Source organism: Procambarus clarkii, chromosome 35, assembly GCF_040958095.1.
Source record: "Procambarus clarkii isolate CNS0578487 chromosome 35, FALCON_Pclarkii_2.0, whole genome shotgun sequence".
NCBI lineage: Eukaryota > Metazoa > Arthropoda > Malacostraca > Decapoda > Cambaridae > Procambarus > Procambarus clarkii.
This window is the reverse complement of record NC_091184.1, coordinates 28575931-28582543: the sequence shown is the minus strand read 5'-3', so window position 1 is coordinate 28582543 and position 6613 is coordinate 28575931. Positions and strand designations below refer to the sequence as shown.

The window sequence follows — 6613 nt, the reverse complement described above, 5'->3', positions numbered from 1 at the left end:
GATGGTGGCGCCACCTGCTTCTAAATTACACTCAGGAATTGCGACATTCTGTAGTTTTAGCAAAGCCTTTGATACTGAGCCTCGTGAAACAAGCTTGTATGGTATTGGATAAGGGATTGATTGTTTTTTTTTCCAAAGGGAAACAGCAAGCAAACTTAGCAAGCAAGCTAAGTTCGAGTGGAATACCGTTGCAGGTGAAATGCCTCAGAGCAATGTTCTGGGACCTCTGTTGTTTATCTTATACGATTTTAAATCGTAAACGATTTAAAATCAGGATTGAAAAATAACATTTGTAAATTTACAGACATTACACAAATATGGCGGGGGAAAAAAATAAAAAAAAGACTCAAAATCGTTAGAAGACGACTTAGATAGGCTTTACAAATTAACAAATGATTGGCAGATGTAGTTTAATGCTGACAATGTAGGGTTCAGACCTACATGATAACATTTCTAATGGTAACAAAAGTAATGATAACATTTACCAGATATCGTCTGGACAATGTTCAAATTGTTGAATTGAATACGAGTTATGATTGGTTGGACACCCAAGCCTAAGAAATATGTATAAATGTACAAAACATGACACATTGAACAATGGCACTAATATCTAGAAGGTTTAGCAACACTTCATCTAGAGAATCATATTACAATGACATAGTGCTTGAATGAAGGTAAAGAAATGACCCAATACAAGTGTTAGTGTATTAAAACCTAATTTTTGGATGAAATCTACATTCTTTATCAAGGGAAAATGTGTTTACAGCACCTTGATAAAGGACGTAGGTTTCACCAGAAATTTGGCATTAATACTCTTGCACATATATTGAGTCTTTCCTTCACGTGAACAAATCCACAAGGGCTGTGACGAGGATTCGAACCTACGTCCGAGAGCATCCCAGACGCTGCCTTAATCGACTGAGCTACGACATGGTAAAAAGAATTGCAACCAGAAATTGAACCCATCCCTGCCCTTGTGTGGCAGTGCACAATAGAAAGTTGTTTTCACATATCCATACATTAAAACATTGATTGTAACCATGATATATATGTGCTTCAGCCTACAGTTTAGACCTATTGTCTTATGTATGACCCTCTGTCCTGCGTGACAGTGAATACCATTGTCCTCACTTTAATAAGACTTTATCAAAATCCCCAGATTAGGCAAAATTGTAATTAATTTTGTCAATAAAGATGTTAATAATAATAAACCAGAAATTCTACTGAATTTACTTGGATCCTGCAGCCTCTCCGAGACACAAACCAAAATTTTACACACTTCCCCCCCATGCACTCGAGCTATGTCAATAGGCCTTCTTCTACCTCTACAGTTTCTGCCTCTTTCCTTCACCTTCAAGATACCTAATATTCTGCATTTATATCATTTCTCTGTTAGGCCCCATTTAGACGATGCAGTTCAGGATACACATAAATTCATTTGAAAGTAAAACTTAATTTATAATAATTAATATAATAATACTAAGGTGTTAAATATAATACAAAACAGAGCACGAAACAGTGGATACAAATTGGACGAGTTTAGATTCAGAAAAGACCTGGGTAAATACTAGTTCGGAAGAGAGATTACCAAGTAACATATTAGACGTGGGATCGTTGGGTTGTTTCAAGCGTAGGTAAGACATATATGTATGAATTTTGGCTTGGTCTAAATAACAGCAGCCTCGCATGGAGTTTCCTTTATTCTAATGTTCTTATGATGGATGAGAGGCGGGACCAAGGTATTGAAGCTCAATCTACACAAGTATAATTAGGTGAGTTAAGAATGCATGACACATTCCGTATCATATATATATATATATAATATATATATATATATATATATATATATATATATATATATATATATATATATATATATAATATATATATATATATATAATATATATATATATATATATATATATAATATATATATATATATATATAGATATATATATATAATATATATATATGTCGTACCTAATAGCCAGAACGTACTTCTCGGCCTACTATGCAAGGCCCGATTTGCCTAATAAGCCAAGTTTTCATGAATTAATTGTTTTTCGAGTACCTAACCTACCTAACCTAACCTAACCTAACTTTTTCGGCTACCTAACCTAACCTAACCTATCTTTATAGGTTAGGTTAGGTTAGGTAGGGTTGGTTAGGTTTGGTCATATATCTACGTTAATTTTAACTCCAATAAAAAAAAAATTGACCTCATACATAATGAATGAGTAGCTTTATCATTTCATAAGAAAAAAAAATAGAGAAAATATATTAATTCAGGAAATCTTGGTTTATTAGGCAAATCAGGCCTTGCATAGTAGGCCGAGAAGTACGTTCTGGCTACTAGGTACGACATATATATATATATATATATATATATATTATATATATATATATATATATATATATATATATATATATACTGAGTGTGTGTGTGTGTGTGTGTGTACGCGCGCATGCGTGCGTGTTTATTTAGCACAGTTGCCTAATTTCTCTAGTAACGAGTCTTTCGATAATTTATTCTTATGCGTTGATAGACACATTCAATTTAACACTGATGATGCCCATTTTGCATATCTTGACAAAAAAATAATTTTGCAACCTAGCCTAACCTTAATGGACGTCCCCCCCCCCCATCCCTGGCGGTATCTTACTTAATTTACAGTATTGTTGTGGATCACCTGTTGGCAATAATACCAAACAACATTCAGTCCAGTTTCCCGAGAATTTCTAATGCTCTTGACCTTTATAGACCGCGAGGTATATCACGTTTTAAAACTCAAGGCATTTAATGCGGATTATACATAGTAATAAGTACGAGAATAGCCCTTATGTCTGCGGGACGCCTCATAGGCACATGATGGCAAAATGTGCTGAGAACCACTTTTAAATTAGTCAGCTGATGTTGTGATCCTATTTAATATATATATATACTCCTCATATTTACACGGAGTAAATGTGACCACTATGACGGGTTGTTAATTCTCTGTGGAGGAGTGATAGTTACCACTAGACCATCTCCAGTGGTTGATAACAGCCTCGTTAAGAGATATCAACTCTCTCACTCGAGGTCATGGAAGAGACTGACACCAATTTCGTCAATCGTAAAAAAAATAAAAACAGGATTAAAAAAACATCTCACAAATATTCGTTTACATCCAAAAGGACGTATGTTAAACTGACATGTTTTAACCCCCAAAAAATTATCCAGTAAGCATAATGATAATTAAAATAATATATAATTGTTATACCAATAATCAACTCAGGTGAGTGAAGGTGGACAGGTGGCGGCTTGTGTTCAACACGCATTATTATTTAATCCCAAACGAATTTTAATACAGAAAATATGTATTAACATAGGTAAAACAACATTTATGATGCCACCTAAAATTACATGAAGAGCTAAGCACCACATTTGGCAAGATAGTCGTGCAAGGGCATGCAATGGGTTGGTCAGCACTAGGAAAACTATGCGTGCATTGTGAGGATATCTTCAGAACACAAGGGGTAGATAAAGTGATTCTTAGGTTCCAGATACTTCATACCAGCTTAGGAAATGTATGTGTTTATCTCTCAGAATGTTCGGTAATATGTTTATTGTTTGTGATGTGTGTCTATGTATGTATTAACACGATGTACTGAACGGGGTGAGAATAGCTTGAGCTACCTCATCCCTTTGTGTATTTTACCTCAATAAACTTATTTCAATTTCAATTTCATACCAGCAGGTGTAAATGATCTAGTGGCTGGGATAAGATTTTGGGACACCGCTGTTAAGTTTAACATGTAGTATATTATTTTCTCTTAAAAGTGGTTTCAGAAGGGGTTATACTCTCCTATATTAACAGAAAGCTCAGTCTTATGATATGGTATATCACTGGCAAGGAAATGGAGCATATCATTCTTATTGAGGTTCCAGTTCCAGTTCAAGTATGTTTATTGTGACAAGAAAATACATCCCAAAGGGAAAGAGTAGCTTAGGCTATTTCTACCTCCCAATTTATCGAGGTTCCACGAGCCAGGGACGAGGCTAATCCTCACAGTTACCTAACCACTTCTTCACCAGACCCAAAGGTGCTCAACCTAACTGACCAAGCCACGCGCTCATCATCCACTGTCAAGTAGCTACACTGCGCAAATTTCAATAAGATATTACAACTTTGTTTATCATGCATAAATGGATGATGATTAAGTGTATGATCACTTGTAGGTTAAGTGAATATGAGGACGCATTCTCAAGACAGTGAACAAAAATTTCGAAATGTATTAGACAATCAAGAAAAATATATTACCCGTAACAATAATAATAATAATAATAATAAAGAATGATAACATTCCTTGGAATTTGATCTACGGGAGAAGACTGATGACATATTTGTAACACCATTCTCGACATCATTCCATCTCTGCCCACGTAACAATCTGACCATTCATTAATTCCGTCTAGTAAAAAAAAACTAAAAAAATATATATTTTAAAGGTCAATGGAATTTAATTTCCTCTTGCTCTACCACTGAGTGTCTTCAAGGGCAAGACGCCCTCTGTTCCTCTTGTCCACGTTACTTTCAAGGGTAAGTCGTCCCTTATTCCTCCTTTTCCCTGTTATTTCAAGGGCAAGAGGGTCCTTCCCCCCCCCCCCCACCGTGACTTAAAAGAGCATTACAAAGCCTTTCTTGCTGACGCTACTTCAAGAGCAAGACCACCTATGTTCCTCTTGTCCACGTTAAATGGAAAGATAAGGTCTTACCCCCCTCTTCAGCACGGTACTTTCCCCTTGTTCCTTGCCCCTTATTGAGGCAAGACCATTAACAGTACCTCGTCCCCCTATCTTATTTGGTTATTAATCTACCTTGTTTACGTTTTAATACACGTTGTTTGCCAAATTTTCTTATGTACGTTGTTTGCTTCTTAATCAACGTTCTTTGACTAGTTAAGAGTCTTTGACTAGTTAAGAGTCTTCACACACGCACACTAGTCTTTGACTAGTGTGTGGGTGTGTGTGTGTCCCAAATTAAACAACGTTGTTTCCCTGATTTTCAACGTTATTTGCCTGGTTATCAATTCTGTTGTTAGTTGGTTATAAACTTTCTTAGCGTGGATATTATCTTCCATATAATTCATCCGTAACAAGTGTTGTTGATCACATCCAGGAGACTCCGTCCTCACACTGAATACAACAGCAGTTCCTAAGTGCTATGGTGATCCACCTAATGTGTACACAATGATGCCTATAACAAGACAAATATTATATAAGGATATGTAATTCGAGACTAAGCCACACGTCACCTACACAACATCCACACACCAGGTACACACACACACACACCAGGTACACACACCAGGTACACACACACACAATAAAGAGGAACACACACACACACAAACCACCTACACACACACACCACCTACACACACACCACCTACACATACACCAGGTACACACACACACGCCACCTACACACACCAGGTACACACACACACCAGGTACACACACACAATAAAGAGGAACACACACACACACACCTACACACACACACCAGGTACACACACACACACCTACACACACACACCAGGTACACAAGCACCACCTACACACACACACCAGGTACACACACACACACCTACACACACACACCAGGTACACAAGCACCACCTACACACACACACCAGGTACACAAGCACCACCTACACACACACACACACCAGGCACACACACACACAATAAAGAGGAACACACACACACACACACACACCAGGCACACACACACAATAAAGAGGAACACACACACACCACTCCCCATCCCAGCACCAATCATCACCCACATCAGGGTAATATCCCTTTAATCAGTCGTCCCGCAAGAAGCTCACCTCGCCTCACCTTTACATAAAAACAAACATAAACATACACTGAGATATGCCAATATTTGCATACCTAATCTCCGGTATTCTACGGTTTAAAAAAACCCACAGGAGCATCTTGAGCTTGAGTCTAGAGGTACTTACATGTCCCTCCATAGCTGGTGCTAGCAGGCGCGGGGTCCCTGGCAATCCAAAATCATCTTCTTTATCGCCAGGTCGTCCTTAAGGTGGTCGTCAGTCATCCTCAGAGGTGGATATTGGAGGAGAGTCGTTCAGGAGGCGGGCGAGAGGTAGATGGGTGATTCAGGGGCGGTTATTAGTCCAGGACTCACGCGCGTGTGTGTGTGTGCGTGTCCAGAGGGACAGGTGTTGGGATTGAGGGAGGTGGAAGGGTGTGGTGTAGCAGCTGGGTGGGTGTGTGGAGGGCGAGGCGTGAGGTGCACACAGCGGCAGGTCCAGCGCTACACTGCCCGCCTCCTCCTCCCCATCTCCACCATAAACACCACGCTGCCACCGTCACCACATCCACACTCATCTCTCACACTCACCACTTATATTGAATTATTGCTCCTCGCGTGTCTTGACAAGGGTACCAGTTATCGTCGATATTGTGAGCTGTGTAGTGAAGCTTTTCTACTTTATGTTTTCTTGGTATATGCATTTGTTTGATCGAGTATTGAGGTTCTGGGCAAGGTTGAGGAGAGTGAGAGTTCTGGCAACTGTGTTCGTAGGCGCGCGCGCTTCT

General features: G+C 38.8%; 1 protein-coding gene across 2 annotated transcripts in view; it reads right to left on the bottom strand.

The window, feature by feature from the left end:
- LOC123768461 (alpha-1,6-mannosyl-glycoprotein 4-beta-N-acetylglucosaminyltransferase) overlaps positions 1-6354 on the bottom strand; it is a 63940-nt gene extending 57586 nt beyond the window's left edge. The window contains exon 1 of one of the 2 annotated variants that reach the window (XM_069336221.1): positions 6013-6354. The gene's annotated coding sequence lies outside the window, so the exon portion shown is untranslated. The remainder of the gene's footprint in view (positions 1-6012) is intronic. The other variant, XM_069336220.1, reaches the window with a different exon arrangement.
- Positions 6355-6613: the final 259 nt, after the last annotated feature.